Here is a 27624-nt window from a genome sequence, read left to right as displayed (position 1 = left end):
GACCCAGCTTGGATGGGTAGTAAGCGGACCACTTTCTTTACTGGCAAATGTTTCCTATGCATCATCGTATAAAACCCATAGCCAATCATTGTTTTGCACCAATGACCTCCAAGGATGTCTTGAAAAATTTTGGTTGACAGAAGAAACCACTCAGCAAGTACCCCAAGTCCTCTCTAAAGAAGAGCTCGAATGTGAAGATCATTTTCAAGAAACCACTCATCAGGACTTAACAGGTCGCTTCGTAGTGCAATTACCTACTAAACCCAATGTTTTTAATCTAGGTGACACTCTGCAGCCTGCTTTAAAGAGATTCTATTCTCTGGAGCAGAAATTTAACAAGCACCCAGAAATTAAAAAATTATACATAGATTTTATTAAAGAATATATCTCTTTGGGCCACATGTCTGAAATACAACCTAATCAATCAATTGATTCAAAGTATCCATGCTATTATCTTCCACACCACTGTGTCGAAAAAGTTGATAGCACCACAACCCGTTTAAGAGTAGTCTTTGATGCCTCTTGCGTCTCAAGCACGGGCCTATCCCTGAACAACACCCTTAAAATAGGTCCTAATATTCAAAACGATTTGTTCTCCATCATTGTGAAATTCCGTAAACACAATTATGTTCTTATCGGTGACATCGCCAAGATGTATCGCCAGGTTTTACTAGAGCCGTGTCAACGCAACCTTCAGCGTATAATATGGCGGGACAACCCCAACGAAAATATTCGACATTTTACCTTAAATACTGTCACTTATGGTATGGCAAGTTCCTCCTATTTAGCTACTCGCTGTCTCAAGGAAATTTCTGATCGTTCTAAAAACAACTACCCCCATGAAAGTCAAGTGTTACGTACGGACTGCTACGTTGACGATATCGCGTCAGGAACTGATACCAAAGAAGAGCTTATCGTCCTTGGAAAGAATCTTGTTGCTCTTCTTAAGAAATTTGGATTCGACTTAAGAAAATTTTGCTCAAATGACCCCGAAGTGTTATCAGAGTTAAGCCCAGATGCATCTAATGACACACATTTTATTCTGAATGATGAGCATAGTACAAAAACCCTTGGGATATCCTGGAATCCCAGACAAGATTTATTTATATACACTTCAACCATAAACTCCAATTCTAAACCAGTAACAAAAAGAACCATTCTTTCCTTAATTTCTCAAATCTTTGACCCGTTGGGCCTCTTAGGTCCCATGATAGTTCAAATAAAGCTGCTCTTACAAAAGCTATGGCTTCTCAAGGTCGATTGGGACGATCCTGTTCCCACAGATGTTTTTCGAACTTGGAAAAATTTTACTTATCATCTATCTTTAGTAGACTACTTTCGAATTCCTCGACAAGTAACCATCAAAAATGCAATTTTCTTAGAGCTCCATGGATTTTGTGACTCCTCAATAAATGCCTTTGGAGCATCTATCTATGTGCGTTCAATTGACCCACTTGGCAACATTGCAGTCAACCTCTTATGTGCTAAAAGTCGAGTAGCTCCCCTAAAGGCTGCAACCTTACCCCATCTCGAGCTTTGCGGAGCTCTAGTTTTATCACGATTGATGAAGAAGGCTCTAAATGCCCTAGATTGCAACCCAGACAAAATAAATTTTTATACCGACTCTACCATAGTTCTCTGTTGGATTTCTTTGGAACCTCGCCAGTTAAAGACTTATGTGTGCAATCGAGTTTCTGAAATTCAGCAACTTACCAATATAAACAGTTGGCACCACATATCTTCAACAGAAAATCCAGCAGACATAATATCTAGAGGCACCAATCCTCAAGATCTGAAATCTTGTTCCTTATGGTGGCATGGACCTTCATTTCTTTCGAAGCCTACAGAATTTTGGCCAAAGAATACCAATATTTCAAATTTTAAACGTAAACCACCCGATCCTGGCATCCTATAATTGAACCCAAAGTCCATAATCCTTACTTCAGCTCATATAGAAAGAAATTCTTTGTTTGACAAATTTTCAGACTACAACAAGCTAGTTAACGTAACCGCCTATTGCCTTAGATTTGTTCAGAATATAAAATCACCCAAGACCATTCGTCAAATTGGACATTTAACGCCCACAGAGCGTCAGAATGCATTAAATACTCTAGTCATCATGGCCCAAGTTGAATGTTTTTCTGACGACATTCGAAACCTTAAAGTTAAGGGAAATGTAAAACCTCAAAGTAAACTAAAATCCTTGAACCCATTTATAGATAGTCAAGGTATTCTGCGTGTCGGTGGACGATTAAAAAATTCTTTGCTCGATTACCAAACCAAACATCCTATGTTGTTACCACAATATCACCCTTTGACCCGTTTGATTATCACTCATGAGCATAAAAGAAACTTTCACCCAGGAGTACAATCAACACTATCGTTTGTCAGGCAATCCTTTTGGCCTCTTCATGGAAAATCAGCCGTAAAATCTATTCTTCGAAAATGCGTAGTTTGCTATAAAGTAAATCCCAAGCCCTTAGCTACCCTCATGGGAGACTTACCTGAACCCCGAGTTACCCCTTCTAAACCATTCCTTCACACCGGCGTAGATTATGCTGGATTTTTTCTTATGAAGGAATCGAAGTTAAGAAACCGCAGATTTATAAAGGCCTACTTATGCGTCTTTGTCTGTCTAGCCACCAAGGCTGTACACTTAGAGGTAGTCAGCGATCTAACCTCTCAAGGATTTATAGCTATGCTTAAACGGTTTGTGTCAAGACGAGGGTTGTGTAAACATTTGTACTCTGACAATGGAACGAATTTCGTTGGAGCACAGAGTGAATTACAAGAAATATTCAAATTTTATGATACTTCTGAGCTTCAGGCTTATTTTAAAAACAACATGATTAATTTTCACTTTAACCCTGCTAGATCACCACATTTTGGGGGTTTATGGGAGGGTGTAGTAAAATCATTCAAACACCATTTGCGGCGTATTTTATCTGAGGATAACCGTTTAACCTATGAAGAGTTTTATACCTTTGTGGTTCAGGTAGAGGCAATATTGAACTCCCGTCCTATTCTGCCCCTCAGCAACGATCCTTTAGACCTTGAATCCTTAACTCCCGGGCATTTCCTTATTGGACATGCGCTCAATATGGTTCCCGATGCTGACTTCAAGGAGACCCCAATGAATCGGCTTACTAGATATCAAATGCTCCAGTCTATGGTTCAACATTTCTGGCGGAGATGGTCGGAGCAGTACCTCCACACCCTCCATGAGAGAAACAAGTGGCGCTTCAAAAGCGAAAGTCCCAACCTTCTTGGCGCATTGGTTTTGCTCAAGGATGACAGCAACCCCCCTTCCAAGTGGACCGCTGGTCGAATCACTGATATTCACCCCGGAAAGGATGGAGTGGTGCGTGTGGTGAGTGTGCGGATTTCTAATGGAAACATTTTAAAACGAAGTATCGTTAAGGTATGCCCTCTTCCAATTTCCGACTAAACCCTTTGTCAGTGTTAGCTTAGTTTGTTCTAACTGAACTTGTGAATCTTAACTTTAAGTCTTATATCTTAGTTTAATTTGTTAAATTTAACTTATACTTATTCATTTTCTTTAATTACTTAAATTTCGAGCTTTAGCTTATTGAAAGGTACTCCGGGTACTTTCAAGGGTGGCGGTATGATTAGTTTTATTTAATTTAAGTTATTTGTTTAATGGTGCGACACTGTATAAAACCTAAATTTAATTTATCATTCCTGCGTTACTCGATCCTTTATTGCGTAATGCGAGAAACAAGGACACGAGACAATATGTACTCTACTTTTGCGTCACGTGACCGGGCAGGCCAATCGAAGCTCTCCGCTTTAACCTGCGCGATCGCGACGAGTCGACGGAAGAATCGAAGGGAAGAGGCTGTGAAGGAGTATTTTTTAGTTCGCTTAAGTTTAAGAATAACAAACAATCAAACATGTAACTCAAACCATTACCATTAAAGGCAAACTGTAAAATTGAGTAGCCTTTTTATTAAACCGATATTGGGAATATCTTAGCCCAACCAGGGGCACCACAAGAATCCCAAAGTATACAAGAACGAAGGACATAACGTGGTTTGTCTTGATGCACACTTTCTGAAGACAAAGGTCTATTAGAGGTAAAGAATTTAAAGAATTATGATGATGTTAATGGGATTCAACCGCTAGGTTTTAATTAACTACTATTAATACAGTACAAGAAAATCAAATTCAAATTCATTTATTGGACTATAAAATTATTTGCTTGCATAGATCTTAAAGCTCTTAACTGATCAACTTCACTTTATTGACAAACTTTTAGAAAAAGTTGGATTTTCATTCATCTGGATTTTTTATATGAAAGCTTTTATCGTTATATTACAGAGACCAAACCTGCTTTTAGCTTGAGTCTTAAAAAATGTATTTAACTAACTACAAAGTTACAGTATATTATTGAGGACATAACGTGTGATCGCATGCAGAGTGCATGCAGGATCATGCAAAGGTGGTGCGTGAGAAGGGGTTTCTCTATCAATCCTAACATAGCAGAGCTCGTTTTCATGGAAAGGATAAATCTTGCAGGACTATGTACCAGAAACCTCTGCAAATTAAGCAAGAGGTCAAGTACTTAGACATGTTTCAAACAGGATTCAAACAGCAATCTGTCGTGGAGTAAACACATCACCCAGGCAGTACACAAAGGAATTGTCACTTTGTGGTAAATTCAAAGGATACCAACTACCCTATAAATGCTTAAAAACTGGCTAGACTGCAAAAGCTGGTTGGTCTTGATATTGCAGCTGTTATTAAAATCACACCAAGTGTAGCACTGAACATCCTCCTGGGTTTATCGGAACTACCACTACGGAATTAGAGCAAGGCACTTGCATACTATGTAAGAATGAAAGATAGCGCCATATGGCAGCATTGATTAGCATCCTTAACAAACTGGTGGGGAAGGAAATGATAATTTTATTCAATGCAAAGCTAGAGGAAACTGTTTGGCTAGAAGGTTCCTTTAAGGTTGGCATAGCAAGCAGGGAAGAATTTCTTAAAACGAAGAATTGGTTTGCCAATATCGTACACAGACGGTTCAAGTAGTGACACAGATCAAGGGCAAGCTTTCTCCCTTGATAGATATTCGACGTTCTTTTAAGCAAAAATGTTAGCCACTCTAGAGGGCAAAAGACTATGCTATCTACAACATCGACGAGTCGGTTTTGTTGCCTGCTTTCAAGTTTTTTGGGGTCTACTAACTTTTGGCAAGTAATCGAATTTACTAAAGACTTACCTACTATAAATCACTGAAGCTTTTATATTAAGCTGTCAAATATAATCTGAGGTGATTTACAAACTTTAAAAATGCTCAAACAAGCTAAATACAAAACAATAACCTACTTTAGCAGTAATATTGCCTCAGATATAAAATTTCTACATCATTACCTTTAGAAAGGTCCATTAGATCCAAAAATATATTAAAAAAGCCCAAAAATTACTCAATGTCTAAGTCAACAAGACATGATCTCTTGTTTGAGTGAAACTCCTATACCTTTTCAAAATCACACGATTCACCTTTATTTAATAAAGATGAAGCTTCCATTAAAATTCCAGATTTCCAGAAGACATATTGCTGATGGTAGTACGAAAACGAAACGTCTGAATTTATATTTTATTATATTACTTCGTAGTGAACAAGTAAGTCAACGTAAAGTTGGTATAAAAAAATGTTAAGATTTGTAAAGGGATTTAGATTCTGCACCACAATGGGCAACTTCACCTCTAATTAATCGAGGTCGTATCTCCTACGGTTATTGAGATACGGTTTACTATATTTTAAGACTTTTCAAGATATACCTCACTATATTACTAATATCTTCAGTGTATATTTCTATAAATGATTCCCGATTAATTCTTAGAAAAAAATATATTTTCAACTAGCCCAAGTTATTTACTTAAACAAAGTTGGAGATGATACAGAACTCTCAAACTGTTGGATGGCTTCAAGGTTGTCTGGGTGCCTGATCACTCAGGGAATCTCAGTGTTCTCTCTTTATATACTCTGACCTGCGAAACTGCCAATGAGTCCCGAACCTATAATCGTCATATAATTTGCTGGACAGATGACAAGAAGCACCTCTTGTGAGCCATTGGAAAGCCCTCCGCTTGTCTCACCAGACAACTACTATGCTTAAAGAAATACAAAATTAAGCTAGTGATGAGCTTTTTAACTGGACACTGGTACTTAAAATGCCACCTCCATCCTCTAGGTCTTGCGGAAAACCTATAATGCCATTTATGTTGGTCGGACGAAGAAACTGCAAACTCAAAACAAAATGTCATTGTGCCTTATTGACTTTTCCAATGTTATGGGTCTCTATTAATCTTAAGTGTGACATAACTAGTTCATCAGGAGATCTATGGCCACAATAGTCCGCTTGGCTGTCAACTGACCTACAATTCACCCTTAAATTTAATTACTAACAGCTTCTAAGAAAATAGAAAGATTAATGGAGAACAACAAAATTGTTGATATTCTTGTATCAGTGTAAAGGTTTTGACTATACAGGGTGAGTCATTAATATTGCACGAAAATTTAAAGGCGTATTCGTTGGGTCCAAATATTTAAAGAAAATAGCACGGAGAAACAGGGCGTTGAAATATTTAATTTCATTTTCAATTTTTCTAAATAATTTGAAAATAAACGATATTAATCATAGTATAGACACAGATTTACAGAATATTACAGTATTCTGTAAATCTGTGGTATAGAATAACCATATAAAATTAGGTATAGGGAGGCTTTTAAAGGTGTTAAATTTAAATTTTTTGACATCACTAATAAAGAGCGCTACATATTAGATTTTGAGTTTTTGAATGCAATAATGAAAACAGCCATTTAATTTTTATAAAATCAAAGGTCTTTGCAATAGGAAATAGTGATTATCATGGTAAAACACAAACTAGGAGTAGAGGTTATAAAAGTTGTGCTCTCCAACTTCAATGGAAGCACCTACCCTATGTGAGCTATTGATTGCCGCACTCGTTCAAAAATGCTTGCTTCGAATCGAATGCTTGCTTTGTATCGAATTGTTTTGCAAACCTGGCAATAACTATTTCTTAACTCTAACATTTTCAAATGGAGTAGTATAAACTGAATGTCTTAAGTAACTCCAAAGGAAAAAGTCTAATGAGTTTAATTTGGCAAATCGCGGAGGCCACGGTTGTGGACCTCCACGGCCTATCCAGCAATCGGAATATTTTCAGTAATTCTCAGCAATTAAGCTAAAGTGCGTTAGATCACCATCGTGTATAAAATACATTCGATATCTTAGCCGAAGGGAAACTCCTAATAATGCAGGCAGTTCCTCTTCGAGAAAATGCCGATTAGCATCTCCAGTTAATCGTTCCTGCAAAAAATGAATCAATGAAGATATCTCCAATAATCCCCATCCATACATCAACCAAAAATTGTTGTTAATACCGACCTTTAATAATTCCATGCGGATTTTCGTATGCCTATATGTGAATATTATGAACATTCATAATTGCGTTTATTGAGAAATTTGATTTATCTTTGAATAGTAATCTTACCATGAACTGAGGATTTTTTTTTGTTGTAGCCATTTTGAAGAGAGTAGACACGATCTAAACTCTTTAACTTTTAGCTCTAAATTTCTTGAGAATTAAATGTGATATTAAGGCTCTGATAGTAAAGATATTTATTTCAAATAAAGCTGAGTATAACTTCCTAAACGTTCTTGCAGATAGATCCCTTGAATTTGATTATACTCTAATATTAGTTCTGAAAAAAACATTTGCATCAGGTTATTAGGGGTTAAAACTGATAGTAAGAGAACTGGGAGTTGAAATGGCTTTCTGGAAATATTTCTTCGCCATTACGTTTACCTTAAAAGAGGTCAATTAGATATTTAAGTTTTGGAAAAATGGAGCTTTTGGCAGGGCTCTCTTTAAACAGCATAGGATGTGTCAATCTTAATATAAACCATAAATAAAGAAATAAATATGTCCTGGCTCCAAAATTTTGTAACATTCTCCGAAGTAGATTTCCGAGTTAATTTAATTGTAAAAATTTAGTAAAGGTTGTCGGAAATTTATCTTTTTATTTAATTAAAGAATTTTTATTTTTTAAATAGTTTAAAGAACAAAAAAAGATATATTGATTTTAGTTATTAATTAGTTATAGGTTTTAAATAATTTACAAATAAAGAAATTTTGTTATAATTTACTTTATGCACAAACAGGTGTTTAGGCATCCAGGCGTATGACTTTTAATAACTAGTAAGAAATTGTAAATTAATTATTATTGAAACAGAACCCAGTTGATTAATAAATTTAAATTGGAATTTGAATTAGTCTTTATTTGGTATCAAAAGCACATAACATTTGTACAAAAAGGTGAAGGTTAGCTAAATCTACTTTTATCTCTTAACCTTAATATTAATTACAAATGTTTTGATAAACAAGTAGTAATATAAAAAATAACCAAAGAACAAATTGAAAGAAAATAAAAACAATCTAATTAAATACATTTGTAAATCCGCAAGGAAAAACTAAATGTGCAATTGTTCCTCCAATATAATTTAAAAAAATACTGAGCAATATCTTGCCTTAGGTTTACCATTCTACTTTATCTCATGACATCTTATCATGCAAATTTTAACGTTTCCACTTTTTTCATAATTTTATAAAAATGCACTTCGATTCTAATAAAACCCAATATTTAACGTAAAACCATCCAATGAATGCCACCTGAAAAAACTAAAAGTCCAACAGATAGCATGCGATGGCATCATCGGAAATGTGTGGGAGAGGAAGTGCCATAATAACCGTAAACTCGGGTGTGGCTCATACATAAAACCGAAGATACGACAGAGGGACGTGTGTTGTATGTGCCGTACGTAAACGTACGGGGACATTCGGTTGTGGGTGGGAGAGAGACAGCCGATACTTATACACACAGACACACATCTGTCGTAATGGAATGAGTATTGTTTTATCAGATGGGAGGATTGATTAAACCTAGTTACTGTATAGTCACAGTAACCTAGAAATTTCTAGTTAAGTGATAACAGAAGTTTATTTGATTGTATATATGGTGTAAGTGAAATAATCAACGGGCCAAAAAACCTAAATATGTGTTTAATATACAATAATAATAACACTAGTTTTGCTATTGATTTTAATTAAAGTTGATAGAAAAGTTACAGGAAATGCAAAAATTAAATTAACATAATAACCGAATTAATTGGGTTAATAGAACAGCAGATATATGCTAGGGAACCCATAACAATACTTCTAATTTCCTACAGTGGGGCATCAAACCAATACAAATTTAAATACAAAATCTGTTATTACAGAGATATTAATGAAAGTTTATAAAGATTTAGCATCTTTAGGATGTTATCACCAACAATAACTTGATAAGATATACCAATGTTCTACTTTATGGTATCAAACTGAAAAACTTGATTTTTTCCTATTCGCCCTGAAGAAGGCTTAATATAGGCGGAAACATTAGCAATAATGAGAAAAATATTTAAACGGTTTAGATTTTACTTGACCCCACATAAAACTTAACCCTTAAAACTCAAAAAAATGTTAATAAACGTTCATACACACAGAAGAACAAAAAAAATGCATCCACTATTCTACATTTACACAGAGCATAAGAACATCAAAATAACACATGCCCTACGCTTCAATAATCGTAAAATATAATTTTCGATCGAAAAAAAAGATACTGGATGTTCAATTTCAATTAGGAAATTTTTAACTGTTTGACTTCTTTTCATTTTATAATTTCCGGCTAAACCGGAAGTGATACAAAGTTTTTTTTTTCTGCGCGACTGTAAAAATTGTGCCCAAAATTGGTGATGCATAAAACAGTTAAAGAGAGAAAAACGGTTATCTGAGAACATTTTAAATTTTATTTAGAAATAAATGATGTTTTAGAATTTTGCCTTTTGGTTTTTAGGTAAGATATTTAACAGAAATATAAAATTATGAATTGTCGAAAAATCCCTCTAGTTTATTTATGGTATATTTAAAAATGTTTTTAAGCAACATTTTTTATGTAGAAAAGGATTTTGTTCTTAAATTTTGTTTACGTTTTTTGTGTGGCTTCGAAGTTCAAAGTATTTAAGTTAATTTTTTATTGGAAAATTGAATAAATAGAAATTTAAAAAATCCTCGCCGCAAGCAAAATAAAAAAAATTATAACTAAAAATATTCCTGAACGTTCACAGATGTCAGCTGTAATACTTGTACATAAAGAACTATCTTGAGAAAGAATCTCTGTTATATCTGATTATAATCAGAAACTATAACCTAACGGTTAACTGGGGAAACTTTTAATTTTATTTACAAAAGACTGGGGTTTTAGTGAAGATTTATAAAACATTTATTTAAGATTTATAAGAAAACAACTAAACTAAATGATGAAAATAACCTCTAGTTTGTTTATTTATGGATGAATGGATGGATGTAGTGTCTGTGTGTCGTTATTGTTTCTTATCAGAGATATAGATAACTTTTTTCGCGTCATAAGTTTTATTTAGTATTGTGCTTGTTTCTTTCTCATATTTTTGTATCGATTTTATTTATTCTTTTAATCTAAACAATTACATCAACATGATCTAGAGAACAAAAATATTGACAATTTGGAAAATATTGAAATGGAACAAATCTGAACACTTTCTGAATGTAATTCTACAGTTATATATTAACTTCTGTGACTATTATATTTTAATACTACACCTAGGTATGATTGTACCTGAATTGTTGATAATAGTATAACACTTGACATAAAAAATAATTTTCCAACGTTCTTTGTTCAATTATCTTGACTTTTGATCCTACATACCAATCAACATGAGACAACAATCTCAATAATCAATTTACATCTCTAAAACTAAAATAAAATCTAATACCCAGAAAATTGCATCAATGAAGTAGAGCCAATAATCATCCTTTATATTTCGAAATTCAGAAAAGCCTCTTTATCTCTATACAGGTAATCTTTAAATATTTCTTTGAATTTTTTGTTATGCAATATGCTTTTTATTCTGATAGGGATTAAATTATAAAACTTTGGTCCTGATAGTATGATATAAACCGCTAAATTATATTTCTCTTTGAAATATAATTAAGGTATATGTAGCTTTTGATTTATTATTGTTCGTGTTGGGTAAGTATGTTTTACATCATATTTTATTTTTGAAAAAAATTGGTTGGATCTATACTACTAAAACGTATAGGCATCTTTTATCATAATTCATTGGGTAGAAAAGCATTGATGTAATTAAAATATAATTTTGATATTTATAAAGTTAATTTTTACTATATAATTTTGAACAACTTTAAGTTACTAAATGAAGTAGTTACTACTTTAGTACTACTTAAAGAAGTAGTACTAAATTAAGTCACTATCTGAGAATAGGCTCCACAAGTGCTTTATACATCATGACCATGAGTTTCTTATTTAGAATTTCTTTGAACATTTAACATTTATAAATGAGACAATGTTAATAAAAAAAATTCTTTAAAACACGCCTTTTGAACAAATCCTAAATATGCTCGGTAGTATTTAGGTCAGGAGATTATGCAGGCCTGAAAATTATGCTGCTCCAAAAAGTTTCTATCATTCTTGCAATTTGCGAATGTGCACTGTCGTGCATAAGTACAAAGTTTTCACCAAATTCTGTAGCACGTGGTTGAACAATGAGCTTCAGAATATCATATTGATATTTGTTTGCTTTGAAAAACACACACATTGCTGTTTCAATGGAAATCAGATAAGTCCAAAGAATTATCGAAACTCCAGGCCAAACCATGAAAGTTTCACCTGTCAACATCTTAAATGATTTACAAGCTAAATGGGTTGACAGGTGTTTGCCACTTAACCTTTTTGAATCAGGACGTAAACCAAAGTTTGATAACTCCATTTCTGTTATTCTTCGGCCCATCCTAATGTCCTTCCGCGATTTCCACGAGATAGTACTACGGCTCTAACATGACGTCTGGCGTAAATATTGTTTTTATGATTGTACGTTATTCCTTATTATTTGCGCAGTGACATATAGAGTTTTATAATGCCTAAAGGCGAATAAACTCATTATTTATAGGTTCTGATTAGACCATTTTGACGTGTGTATTTATGATTTATTGTAGTTTCACACTGGCATATATTGTGATGATTATTATTAGTATTATTATTAATATAAATATAGATATTAGGCTTATTAAAATACAGTGGCCTAAAATTTTTCTCATTTAACCATTTTCTCGGTCTAACAATTGCCTGATCACACCTTATACACAAGTATTATACCTGTAGACCTTGAGATCGGTTACTTTTAATTATGGATTTTTCTATGTTGCTTTTAGTAGGGATTTTTGAAATTTGAACAAACTTTCCATCTATGCAATTTTCCAACAAACACTTAATCGAATTAGAAATAACAAGGAAATTCCATGACTATATACAGGTATTTCTTTTACAATTAATTCTACGTATTCAACTTTAATCATAGAGGAAAAAATCTAGGATAGTTTTTTTATATCGGGGCCATTTGGATTTCGTATGCATAAATCATCCGAGGTTTTTTTTGCGATTGGTAACTTCCTCTGTCGTGAGAACGCCTGAATCATTTAATAAATAAATTAAGTTTTTAATTTACTGGTTTAGTGAATCACTCCATTGATTGTAGTATTTGAATATTTTTATTGAAGCCATTTTATTGAGTTAATATATAATAATTACATTAGAACACAGGGAATTATGTAATATGTTTGTTATCATATATAACATAATTATTTCGCAAAAAAATTAGTTCAAGAAGTTTCTTTAGTTATATTGTTTTCTTATATATAAAATACTTACTACTTTTAAAAATTCTTGGTTTTATATTAAAAAAAAAATTATTTATTCCTTTTGAAATGATATATAAGTAAAGTATTTTTTAGATAAAAAAGTAGCATCATAAGAATTTTTTTGTAGTATGGATCTATTTTTGGCACATTTCAAATAATATATTTTAATTCAAAGAAACGTTTAGTTATTGAAGATTCTAGTTTTGCTTCTGCTATATTAAATTTAAACAACAAAATTACCAATATTTTGTTGGTCTTTTTTTAATTAGTTTTGAGTAATCAAAAGATATTATTTTACAAAACAGGTCATTACTTAAAAAACCCTAGTCATGACTCTTTTTTGTATGAAACTTTTGCTATAAATACCTTAAAAATAGCCCATCTTATGAAGTATAATATAATTATGTCAAAAAACTATTTAACTATGATAAATTTATCTATCTTTGATAGTTTTCTAGTTTCCAATGAAACAAATTAGATTTTTCTCTGTTAATTGGAAACAAATGAAAATTTGACAACTCTGACTTAAAAATGCAACTTTATTGACCACAAAAATGCGCACTTTTTTAAATTTAACCGAAATCGTATGTAAAATATATTTTATGATCTAGACATATTTCTCTTAGTTAAAACACGAATCCTTTACTGTTTTAGTCATTATTCAGATTCTTTTTTCCCCTTTACTGCAGCTACCATTAACAAAGGGATCTTTGTGAAAAAGCTATTTATTTCATACATCTTCTGTCATTACATCATGGAACGTATCCAGAATCACCTCACGACACCTCGAAGATTCAAACCTTCTTTAACTTCCTTGCTGGTATTATTAATAATATCGGCTAAAGCAAACTTATTTACAATTACTTCATCTTTAACTATTAGCATATACAAACTCCGCTTAAAGATTCCTTGAAAATTGACAATTTCTTAATTTCATTACTTATAACTACTTATCATGAGTCTTCAAAGACTCCAAGGAATCTCTTTGTTGGTATATATCTTCAGATTGTACTTTGATCTTTGTTATTTTATTCAGACGCAATAGAGGCACTCTTATAGAGGCATTGGAAATTAAACAATCTTTGCCTTCCTTACGAGTAAGTTAAGCATTGACAATTCTTTAATCTCTAGTAACACGTGGAAAATCTTGGAAGATTTACCATAACCTCATTATATATAAGTGAGACCTTTTGTTAAAAGCAAGCTTCATATATCACTTTCTCTCATTTCTGCTGTTTCTCATACTTGAGCATTCTCCCTCTCCTCTCCTTCTCCTCCTTCTTGGAAAATACAGTGGTATGTATAACTTACAATATAACAAATAACACTCAATCTTCTATATAAGATACCATTTTTCTATATTTGAATCAAATAGAATTTAATTCAAGACTCTCTTTTTATACAAAGACTGCCAAAATTAAACTAACCTACAACACGGAAAAAAGAAGAAGACCAGGCGATGGCGAAGGTACGATGTACGATGTTCTATGTTCGACCATACTATTCGCTCGGTATGGTATGCTCGGTCAGTACTTCCTAAAGGGTGTGCTCGTCTGATAAAGAAAAATGGTGTCTTATGAAGAAGTTTAATAATCATTCTTTAAATAAATCTTCTACATAAAGGTTATAGCTATCATGCGGGTACTTTGTATGACGCTTTTATTACTCAAACCGTTTGCGAAAAGCATTTTTTATTTTCTCAAACGTTTACCTTTTCAATCTTGAAATATCATTTTCCATTATGTAATCAGATATTTAGTATCTTCTGCTGGGTACATTAAAGTCTCTTAGATATCGAGCTTCAACTATTTCTTTTGATTCTTCTAGCCTTTGTTTTGAAAAGTATATTACAACATTAAGTTCTGGACTAGACACCTGGACTATTTGGAGCTACTATTCGGACAAGTAATTTTTAACGAATATTTCAAGTAAGTTATTTTAACTGATTGAAACCAGTTCTTCTGGGTACATATATATTATATGTCATTGGAATTAAGTCGGGCTTTCAGTCATAGTTGGCCGCATCTAATAAGCTTTTCCATATAAATATTCTTAAAATGTACTTCTCTATTCTACTTATACGAGTATATAAAATATCTTTCAGTAATAGATGTTATGAAACAGAAATTAGCTTCTGATCCAGAGTGAAACAAGAAAACATTTGATGAGCCAATAATTTATCCAAAAAATAAATATGAATAGAATTGAATTTATTACACATAAAAACCTAAAAACTCAGTGGTGTATAAATATATTAGGAATAAAGGTAACATATACTTTTAAGTTATGCAATAAAAATTATATTTAACTAATATTTAAATTCATTCACTATATCACGTAGAACAAAATTCTAATTCTAACCAGAAGCAAATGATTAATAATAAATTTATCTAAAACCGTGATTACGTTGAAAGCCTAATCGTCGTAAGCGTCAACGATAAAAACCATATGTATGCTTATATATATGCTCGTACGCGATTTCGTCATCGAAAAGCTGCTTATACTAGTACAGTGAAATAGAGTATTTATCAAAATAATAAAATATTTTTGCTAGTACTGTGATTAGTGAACCTCGAAGCTCCGGGTAAGATCGACATCAGTATCATATAATCAAAGATCAAATATCATACTCAAAAAAATTTTAATTTCCTTTCTACTGTTTCCGGCTTATGTCATTTCCGGTTACATTTGAAATCAATTTCCGACTTTTAAACATCCTATTCTTAGTGGTTTCCTTAAACCTTATATCGCCCTTTGACATTGCGTTTAAAGGAGAGATAAAAGTGCATTATAGCTAAAAAAAGTTTATTAACCCTCTAGAAACTTCACTTCATCAGTTCACTTTAGCAACTTTAATATGCCCTAATAATGGACATTTATGCATAATTTATCTTAAAATTAAGTGAATAAAAAATCTAATAAAACTGTACTAATAAAATTATTTTCAATGCTGAAGGTGTATACATTTAGAATCTGACGTGAGTAAAGTTAGTCGCGTTATTGATACTGCAGACTGCACATCGGTTCTCGCGGTTGTGCATTTCGATAATACAAAAGCAGGAAGTGATAATCGGCTTATCGCTTGATTATTGACCGGAATAACTGGGTTTTTGTGATATTGGTTAAAGTGATTGTAAATGATTATATGCTTATATTGTTAACGATACCCTTTTATTGAAAAAAAATTAAGAGGTTAGTGTGCTTTTTTATTTTAGTTTTTAACTACTTCCTAGAAACTTATTTTTGAATTATTGATTTTTTTTAGTTGAGAATTCAATCAATCTACTTCAATTAATGATTAATTATCCCAATAAATAATAATAATAAAATTATAGCTAAATTTCATTCATGAGTAAATTTTATACTTTATTCGCTAGCAACTTCCACTCATAATTCAAAATATTCAAATAATAAGTATTCAAAATAAAGTAATATTAGCTGAACTCAAGCTGCATTTATGTCTACTAGATTCGAGTAAAAAAGTAAATTAAAAAGTGCTAAAAAGATGGCTGAAGATCGAAAGTAATTTTGACTAAACTCTTCAATTGATTCGAATTTTCATCCAGTTCACAGTCAAATGAGCTTGTGTCTTTAGTTTTCCACTACCATTAAAAGCATATAATTGAAAATAAAACAAATAATAGAAATATGAAAGAAGCTTAATTCATTTGAGATTGAATGTGGGTGCTACAAAGGTAGTTCAAGATACAGAGCAATTTAAGTCAAAAAACCTAATCTATCGACATTTTTAACCAATTAATTAAAAGTCCAACGAACGTTGTTCTCCAGCCTTGCTATTCCTATTAAAAGTCAAGGATCTATAAAGCTATTTTAATAATTGTACTGAATTGTATGGGTATTTTATAAATAAAACTTTAAATCCAGAGCAGGTTAAGCCATGCTCTTTAGTTGATCGGAATTTATTATCAGGTTACAGTCAAATAAGTAAGTATATTGATCCTTAGCCTGTCTACTCTCATTAAAAGTCAAATATCCCAGAAACCGTTGTTTATAAAATCATAAATTAAACTGGATTTACTGGAGATATAAGTATTTTATAAATTTCGTTTAAAACATGGGCAGTTTAGGCCAAATTTTTTAATTAATCCTGATTTATATCCAGTTGGCAATAGACATTTGTCGTACTCCTGTTAAAAGTGTATAATTAAAAGAAAACGCTAATAATTAAAATATGAAGTAAGATGAATTAATTTAAGAAATGAGTGATGAAGAGGGTATTTAAAATCCAGAGTAATTCAAGCCAAAATCTTAATTTATTGGAATTTTTGTCCAATTAAGAGTTCAACCTACGTTGTCCTCCCCCTTTGCTGCTCCCATTAAAGTCAAGGATCTATATAGCTATTAATAATAGAAACGGAACATGCTGAATTTACACGATCTGGAAGAATCCAGACAAATGCTTTTAATTTATTAGAATTGTCGTGTAAATTAAAAGTTCTACGAACTTTGGACCTCGACCTTTCTACCTCAAAAACTATTAATGATAAAAATATGAAACAAACTAAATTTAAAATCCGGAGCAGGTCAGGCCAACAAGCTTTTTAATTGATCCGAATTTATTCCTAGTTGATAGACAAATGCAAATATCTCAGAAACCATTAATGATGAAATTATAAGTTAAACTGGATTTATTTGACATATGAGTATTTTATACATTTCGTGAAATAGTTTGACAGCTTAGACTAAACTTTTTAATTGATCCCAATTTATATTCAGTTGACATTTAAATGATCATTTATCTTTAATCTTGTACTCTAAATATGAAATATGCTAAATTTATTTGAGATATAGGTGCTTCAAAGGTGGTTTAAGATCCAGAGCAATCCAGACCGAAAATATTAACTTATTGGAATTTTTATCTAATTAAAGAAATATGCTGAAGTCCTTTATGGAACGAATGCTATGAATGTCGTGCAAAAACTGGAACAATCTAGGCAAAATTTTTTATTTAATCAGACATTTTCAATCAAGGGGCCTCTCGCCTTCCTACTCTAATTAAAAACTAAGGACCTAAAAACCGTTAACTATAGAAATACAAAATAAGCGGAATTTAATTGAAAAATGTGTTCTACAAAGGTCGTGTAAGATCCAGAGCTGTCCAAACAGAAATCATGACATCCAAAAGACCATAATAAATTTAACTGAGAAATAATCTGAAATTAACTATGTAATTAGTAAGTGCTTTCGAAATGATATTCAAGATCTAGAGCAATTTGAGTCATACTTTTATTTTATTTGAATTTACAGTTAATTTACAGACAAATGAGCATGTTTTACTTCTCTGGCTTTCCTTCTCATATTTAAAGTCAAGGGTCTCAAAAACCTTTAATAATATAATTTAAAAATAAGTTGAATCAAGTGAAAAAATGAGTGTTGTAGAGATTATTAGAAAAATAGGTCAGCTCTCCAAATCTTTATGTGATTAAAAGTCTAATGATGATTGACTTTTGTACTGATTTGAACTTTCCGATTACTACTTGGTCTTCTTCATTTTCTTCATGGAGTTAGTATTTAGTTGGCATGTTCATAATCTTTTTTAAAGTATTGATTTGGAGAAAGGAAAGAACTAAATTTGCAATTTTCAGACTTTCATTATACATTTTGACCATGACATATTTATTCCTTAGCATACTGGTTTTTGTTAATTGAATTAGAATTCACAAAGAATATGACCCTTATGATGCTTGAATGATCCTGGAAAATCAAACTTTTGAGTTGAAAAACAGATCATGTAACATATAAGGAGAAAGAAAACAATGACAAGGCTAATAGAGAATTTGAAAAGACCAATATATAAGAGGTTACTGATCAAGTTTTGGTCTGTTGGCTGTAATCTCCTTTGATGATGTTCAATACGATCAATCTCGATAATAAATTACTTCTTTTTATCACAACTTCTTGTTTTCTTATATCTGAATGCAATGCTTCAACTTTGGTTGGAACTACAAATTGCTATTGTGCTAATTCTTATCGTGTTTATATGATTTAGACCTTAATTTCCATGTCTTTTTCAAAATTTTCATTAGACATATTAACATTTTAGGAATTAAGTGCACTCAGTACTTTTTCATTGATTTATTCTAAGTTTATAACTTTACAGATATTCATACGTTTTGATAAAAAACTGTTTATTGCTAGTGTCCTGGCTTTCTGTAATCTCCCGTATGTATTAACTGTTTTCATGTATTATGAAACATAACAACTTAGAGTTGGGTGTAATTTTTCGTTTTTTTTTTGCATTGGATAAACTTAGGACTTACATGACAATTAAAATGGAAAACAGCAAGAATCTGTCATTAGTACTGAATATTTTGAGCCTTGGATTATTGACTTTTAACCCTAGATCTCATACATTTAAGATTTCATAGGACTTAGGATGGTAGAAAGGTCCTGAGTAGACTCATATAGATATGAAAAGAAGAAATATATAGAGTCTAACAGTTGAAATTAGATGAAAAAAAAGGCTGATCCGTACTAAGTCATGGCAATGCAATGCAATGTAAACATGCAAAAATTAGTGATAAGGTAGATAGAGAGAAATTTTAAGAACGATCAAAATGTCTTGTCTTTTTATATCTGCTTGCCTAAACCTTGATTGGAACTAAAAAATTAATAATTCTCAAAATAATTCTGCTTAACCCAATTTCTACCGTTCAAAATATTACTCATTTAGTAACACTATCATCACCCAAAGTACACATCTAATATTTACATTGCAACACGCCCAAATTTTGAAACCTGCTAAATTGATATTGATAAGATTAGCAGTCGGTGTCGAAAGAAAAGTCAATTACCGCTTTCCCGTAATCAAATTTTTTACGAGCTGGTTATCTCCCATTTAATCAGTTTGCGGAATTAAAATCGCGAGTTCAATATGCGCTTTACGAACTATCGCTAATCGCATTTAAATATTTGCACAGGCAACGCCAATAATAAATAATTTGTCATGAAAAATGCAACGAATGGAGATTGAAAGCGACGGGGCTGATAACAAGGTGACACAATGTAGGCGCGTGTATTGAGTACTTATAGTGCAGATAGGATAAAAATGCTGTCACTTTTTTTTTAATAAAAAGTGTAGAGCTTTGGTATAACCAGATAACAGCTGAATAACAGGTAGTTGCAATGATTCTTAGAGCTTGAAAGAGCATTAGTGTTATAAAATCTGTCAGAAGAGATATAAAGAGTCTAGTCCAATCTCTTCAAAGCACCTACTGATCATTGAATTGAATTTAATCTAAGAATCTCTTTTAAAAAACATCTAGTTGATGACCTATTACACGTAAATATAGCAGTCAAGTCAAAGTTGAACTGATTTTAAACTAGGATCTTTAAAGGCCAATAGAGGCTCCTCCAAAGGCTCCTAACCTAATAATAATTCATGCACTTTCAAGCGGCTTTGACTTTTTGGTTGATTCAGTTATTTTAAGTATATATTTGTGTTTGCGAAAGATGCGACAAGAGTGAAAAAAAATATTGGATTTGTACACATATACCATTCCTAGGAAAATATGTTAAAATATACATAGTTGGAATACCCAACATTTAACAAGTTAAGAACCTTCAAATATCGTTCAAAGCAGTTTCTTCTCTCAAAACTGATGACTTAAGAATGCCCATCAGTACTTTTTTCTTTAGATTAAAGGTCTTATATTTTTACTATCAATATGCTCTGAGACCCATGTCAAGAAATCAATAACATCAAAAGACCATTGCTCCTAAAACTAACACAGCTCTAACAAACATTATACATTTACATGATGGCAAGACTCTTCTACTACCCCCACTGCAAAACCCATGATTTAAGAAAGGTATTCATTTCTGCGTTCACTTCAGTGATTAAAGAGTAAACTACAAACAAACCATTCTAATTCTACCAATATACTACCAAAACCCTCATGATACTAGTTTAATTTTTAAGCTCACGTGAAAAAATCGAGAAAGTCCAACATATGTCCAATATATTTAATTTATTTTATCAGTTTTAGGCTAGTGAGAATAAAAGAACTCTTCCATCACTCAATTTTAACTCTTGACTTATAAAGATAGAGAAAAGCTCTTGTTTCCTTCTTCTCTTGGATATTTTTTAGACTGAACCAGCAAATAAAGAACAAACCACTCTAAAAAGACAATTACCTATAATGCTCTTTGAATCAAATAAAAATCCAAGAGATTTGAATTGATTTTTAACAGTCCATTATCTTGATATTATAAGTAAAACTTGAATTCTAACAGTTCATGATCTTTAAAGACCTTCTAACGCAGCAACTCTTTGTTTAAATATCCTGATCTGATTTTCAGTCACCTCCGTTCTCAACAAAGATAAGTTTTTTGTTTGTTTTCCACTCATTGGATTTTTTTCATTTTGCAGATTTTTCCAGTAGTGACCTCATTGGTGGAAAAATATTGAAATACCTTAATACGAATTGGAAAAGGTGAATCTACCAGCTGCAAACTTTAAACAAATACGCAAAAATCAGTTTCTAATAAGGGCGTTTAGAAAATACAGAATAAAATACCCATCAAAATCCTGGATTACAGTGTTTATAATTAACTAAAAGTAAATGATTCTTTTAACTTTCAAATATTTCGCAAAAGATATGAGAATTCCACGGTAAAATATCGAAAAAGCCACAATTTACTTGTTTGTGCTACTACCCTACCAAAAATACTGCACCAAATATCTCTAGAATTTTTAACTAGGTATATACTTCCCTTATCAGGATCACCCATCCCATCACTAATACTCAGATTGTTAGAATGTAATAATAATAGTCTATAGTTTAATTTCTTCGATTTTTGGGAATTTTTTTTTAACATTAATAATTTAAATTGTGTAACTTTTTAAAATAAATTTGAATAACTGGCAAATATTTGAAAAACCCCCAAAGGATTCATTATATCTAAACATGCTTAAGAATGAAGATCATGATAACGATAATTCATACTCTCTAATGATTCATGTCACGAAAACGTTTTGCTTTTTTCTTTAAAATCTCATGTAATTTGAATTGCATTATGATAAATTTATTCAATAATTAAAATATACATATATCACAACAACTATGAGTCTCTAAAGATTTTTTAAAGTAATTTTCTCTTCTTTTCAATATTTTTTATGTATTGTTTCCATTGAAGTGAAAATTTGCAAATGAAGGCAGAACTTTCAAACTACTTAAAATTAGTCGAAACAGATAGATTTTTATTCTTTACACAAAAAATTCTATATAATTGCAATATCTTCCACCACTCATGTCAAGTATTTTAAGAAAAGAGCAATCAAAAGCTTCAAGAGGTCCAATATTCTTAAACTTTGCAAAAGTGAAAGCACTTCTTTTTTTTCCTACTTTTACATTCTCTCTAAGAGTAAACTACCAGTTAGGGGCAAATCTGTTTTAATAGCGTCCAAAGTGTAACATATATATGAATAAAAATGATAATGATGATGATGCTACAGAGAAGCTAATTAGCAATCAAAAAATGTTTTAATATAAGTGGAAAAAATGTTATATGTGTATTGAGTGGTTTTTAAAAACCCGTTACATTCTTTGGATTTTTCATTAATCGATTTCTAGTCTTCGCTTATATAACATGCGCATGGGTCTTCATGAAGAGCTCGAAGCTATGAAGAGAGTTCCTGCATTAATTCAATATAGCAACTAAGGCATATGATATCGCAATCTCTATTCTTTACAAAGATAACTTCAACCTTTTCTTAACCTCATAAGAGATGCATAAAGTCAGAGATATCTAATGGAAGATCTTACACTTGAACTGCCCAAGCCATTAAAAATCTAAAAGATTTTTGGCTACCTTGGGTATTGATTGATGAATTTAAAGTATTTTCTCATAGAATTCAGGCTTTTGGAAGAAATTTTTGCCGCTAATATAATTCTCTTGTATTTTAAACATTTTTTTGCGTCATGAGATTAATTTCTTCTACCTAACCTTTTGCATTTAACCTCCATAGTCTCTTCTTTAATTTCTTCATTTATGGTTTTTTTATCTTGACATATTATTCACCCCCTCACTAATTCTTAAAGATCATAGTATAATATTGCGTTTTTATCCTAGTGCATTATTATTCAAATATCGAAAACCTTTCTTTTTTAGGATTTTTTTAAAATGCTTTAAATGCAATAAACATTTTAAAGAGGAACACTCTGAGAGAAGAGCTTTAAGCTCTTACGGGGCTGATGCGTTGAAAGCTCTTAGGTATGAATTTATTCTTCTGACAAGAAAAGTTTGCAGCAGTAAATTTTATGATCAAAGTATCTATTTAATTAGAATTAAGTACCTTAGTATAGAGAAACTTTATCTCTGCAGCAATCGTTTCCTCTGTATATTCTGAGGATTTTTAAAATTTGAATTTAGGATTTCTCGAAATTTGAAGTTAGAATCAGTATGTTTTTAAAAAAATGCGTTTTTTATTGCTGCCAAAATATGTTTTTGCAAACCTTAGAACATTGAAAGGCTAGAATCAGCAGTGCCATGGAACTATGGGCCGTTTGTTTGCTTGCAACATTTCTGAGGCAGTGATGCCAAATGCTTATGTAGAAATGGTAAAAAAAGACACACTTTATAATATCATAAAAATTTGTCACTTATTTTAACAGGCGCAAGATAATATTGTTCCTTTTTAATAAAATATGAAGCATTTTTATTCATAAAATATGATAAGATGCCCTATGAAGAAATCAACGTTCAAAGTTAAATGAATGTAGATAACGTCCCTATATTAGATAAAAAGGCAACAACATCGCAACGCCGCTCGATCGCATTGTTAATTCCACCGACACAAGTAATCTTTCCCAGTGACGGCGTCAAAAAATATTTACCTAATAAATATTTATTTATAACAGATTATGCTTTAAAAAAATATAACCATATTACCATTTATGAACTCTTTATGCGTTTTTTTAACGTACTTCATTAAAGTAAGAAATTATTAAAAAGCATTTTTATAGAAATTAAAAATTTTATAATTATTATAGATTTCTTAATAAGTTTTTATTTTTCTACGTTTATGACGACGATTGATCCTTGATTTGATGTTATGTTAATATCGGTATTTACTTGTGAAAAGCTCGGCATAAATCGAATTTTTCCCATGGTGTAGCACAAACGACATTTACACAACAAACTTTTTACTATCGTAAAAGTTTACAAAAACACTGAAATGACTCAACCTTTTTCCTTTTTTAACCCAAAGCTAAAAAAAAATTACACAACTTGTGTTGATTTATAGCAAAAAATTTCGTCTTTTAAAAATGGATGTAAACTAGACAACAGAGAATCGATGAATATGTTTGTAAACAAAACATCTCCCTTGCCCCTGTGCACATGTTGAACTGAAACAAAGTTGTTGTTTACTAATTCTAGCCTTTCAATGTTCTAAGTTGCAAACTTAAGTGAAGCGCGTAAAAATTTATTTATTATTGAAAAATATTTTCAATTTTTAATTTTGTTTCAGGTAAGCAAAGGATAGCAAAAACGACCATCTAAATAGATAAACACCTTTTGGCCTCGTAAGTATTTTTTAACATTCTTTTATTCGTCCAAAAAATACAGGTCCCCCACGTTCCGACATACGGCTGATACCCAACCGTTCAACCATCAATCTTCAACCAAAAACTGGTTGCTATTATAAAGGAAAAAGGTCTTTTTAGAGGGTCTAACACACTTTGCTGTAAAACGATCACACGTTACTCACCACACGTCTAAAAATCAATGATATTTTTACATTTATATCATTGGTTTAAATTATCAAAGAAACATTATCTCAAGTATCTTTCTAAATACAATATTTAAGTGGCTTTTGAACCCATAAGACTGCTTTTTTTTTGTAGATACTTAAAATATTAAGAGATAAGAAAATGATTTTTTAAATGCTTTTTTAATAACAGAAATTAATAAAAGCTCGCGGGGAGGTCAGTTATAACGAATATTTTAAATGGCCAACATGTTTTTCGCATTTCTTTACCTGACATTTGCCCACTGGGCAAGTTTGCAACGTTATAGTTAGGAATTCATAATGAAGATGAGGTTTAGTTTTAAATCTGCAAGCATTTCAAGGTTTTAACCAGTCTTAATTGCTTCATATCTAAGGTAGTAGTAAAATTTGAATAGTAAACAAATTCTTTACACGACTTACACAACATAAAAGAATGAACATTTTTATAAATTTTATTAGTAGATTTTTCTGATTTTTGTTAGAGAGTCTTCAACTATTCATAGCTACACAAAAGTTCTATCAACGATCATAATTTTGGTGTTAATATTTATACTATAATCTTAAGATAAGCATTACCATCCATAAAGCAGCAAACAGTCCTTTAATCAGCAAACCACTCATCAGTAAATTCTTCAGTGTGCTCCATATATGAATAGTAGTAAAAGTCTTTATGGTTTATTTGTTATAAAGAATACTGCTTCACAGATATTATCTTACAGTCTGGATTTTGACTAAATATGCTCTTGAAGAAAAAGAATTTGCCGATATGGGAGATCATAGAGCTGCTACAAGAGAGTCAAATTCTCTAAATTCATCAACGCTGTTACGTTTGGCATCAATCCAAACACATGGCAATAATCTTTAAAACATAGAGATTGATTTTCTTTTCTAATAATAGAAATAAATGATTCTTGAAGTCTTTGAATTGATGTTGTTGCAAGCAAATTACAGCAAATCAAAGTTGTAGATGTTTTTTGAGTAAAATGCATTGCTACCCAAAGTGTTCATCGTGGTATTTCTGTCATAAAGGATAATTTATTATTATTTACATTGTTCTGTAAGATCATTGCTTGCTGCGTCTTTCTTATAAAAATTGATGTTCTCTAGTGCTACGCGTCCATATTCTCTAACCAAGTATTTTAAACGTCTCGGCGTTATAGCTTTTATTATATTGGCTATCGCATCAACTATTTTAGAAATTTATTCATGGCAGCTTGGTATTTATTCATTTTCCTTATCAGCAAAAATGTTTGTAGATGCTTAAGTAATCTTAGCTTGAAGTTAAGCCTTCAGCCAGTCATGAATCCAGTTAATTCTTCTGGCAGATAATCTAGATAATATCCTAATAAAAGACCTCATTAAATTTCGGTTTCGTGACTCACTATCCGTTATTTTCTTAAAAATATGATTAGTATACAATACTTGTTTTTGTAAAAATAAAAGAATAGCGACTACTTAAACAATATTCGAATTTCATGATCCATTAATGTAAAAAACTCAATTTTGACAAAAATAATTTTATACCTACTTTTATGCTTTGGACGGGTGTTCTGATGTCTATAATTATTTTTCCGATGTATATATTTATATTTTCTAATGTTCGAGAGTATCTTAAATGTCTTGAAGATCTTTGGTATTGTATTAACTGGAATTAATTATACTGGAATATCCAATCAACCAATATTAAATAATAAATAAAGAACTTCTAAAAGTTTTGTGCAATAAAGCAGCAGTCAAAATTGTAGTTTTAGCCAATCTTTCAACTTCGTCAGCAAGTTCGTCAGCAAGAAAATAAGTTCTCTTAACCATATGGATTGCTGCTCAGAATTTTCACGCTGATATCTATGTCGCATCTTTAGTCTGGTAGTAACTAATACACATGCTTTACCCGTATAGTTTTAATTATTTTGGTTATGATAATATTAATTTCCAAAAATGTGTTCATAGCAGCTGTAGCAAATATCATCGTGTCTGGTCTAGGTTCTTTCTATTTTCTTGTAGATGTAAAACTACATCTAAATCAAATAGTCTTGGCTTCTGGACTAGCTCTCAGCCAAAGTCATCTGATAAAACTAAGATTTTTTCTTATATGCTAGTAGCATTTGTTTTTCAGAGAATATCTGGTTACTACGTAACTCTAGGTAATACTCCAATACTTCAAAAGTCCAAGCACATGGAATATTCTAGTTTTGATGTTCTTTCTATAGATTTTGTCAGCACAAATCTCCTAGATGCAAAACCACAGTCAACCAATATTAATATTTTCATTGGTTTGAACCATTTCAATGGGTCAGAAGTCTTGATTTCTGAACCATTTATCAACAAAAGTTAGTCAATCAAACTGAAATGCTGTCTTAAGAGCAGGCTAAATTCCATTCCTCTAAATCAATCCTGGAAGTTTGCATGTGGAAATTATTTTGTGATTTCTTTTCAAAATGGCAAAGTTTTGAATTTAAAATGACACCAATAAAATTTTAATGATTACTAAACCTATGATCTCGTCATCGAATGTTCCAAACTTAAAAATCATCGAATGTTCCAAACTAATAAAATTATAACACAAAGACTAGTAGTAGTAGTAGTAGTAATAGTAAGAGTGAGGAAGCTAGAGCTTGGCAAGTAGGCCTAAACAGTCCCTATTCGGCAACCTCAGGATCACCTACCCCTACGCCTCCACTGCCAATAAAGGCTTGCACGTTGTCCCAGTCCGGATCTTTAAGACCTTCCCGTTGGAGTGTCGTTGCTCCAAAAGTGTTTCTTTTTAGGCAACTCCACCTATCACAGATACGTAGTATGTGGTATAAAGTTTCCTTCCCTGTACCGCAATTCGGACAGAGCGGGCTTTCTCTTATATTAAGAAGGTGTAGATGCCCGTTTAGACAGTTATGCCCAGTCAAGATTCCCACCAATTCTTTAATACCCTGTCGCGTCTTTGCTAGCAGTCGCCTTGCTTTAGAGCCGTCATGGTCTGGTATCATTTCCTTGGCCTGTCTACATCCTTCTGTCCTTCTCCAATCCTT

The 27624-nt window shown here is 31.8% G+C and overlaps 1 protein-coding gene across 3 annotated transcripts in view; it reads left to right on the top strand.

Moving 5' to 3' along the window:
• The window catches only part of LOC126738965 (uncharacterized), a 316299-nt gene that overhangs the window by 168639 nt on the left and 120036 nt on the right, over positions 1-27624 (top strand). The window contains exon 1 of one of the 3 annotated variants that reach the window (XM_050444472.1): positions 15829-16041. The exons of the other annotated variants lie outside the window; for them this stretch is intronic. The gene's annotated coding sequence lies outside the window, so the exon portion shown is untranslated. Of the gene's footprint in view, positions 1-15828; positions 16042-27624 lie in introns of those variants that run through there. 3 annotated transcript variants of the gene reach the window in all.

Source organism: Anthonomus grandis, chromosome 7 (genome assembly GCF_022605725.1).
Source record: "Anthonomus grandis grandis chromosome 7, icAntGran1.3, whole genome shotgun sequence".
NCBI lineage: Eukaryota > Metazoa > Arthropoda > Insecta > Coleoptera > Curculionidae > Anthonomus > Anthonomus grandis.
This window is presented reverse-complemented; position numbering and strand designations above follow the sequence as displayed.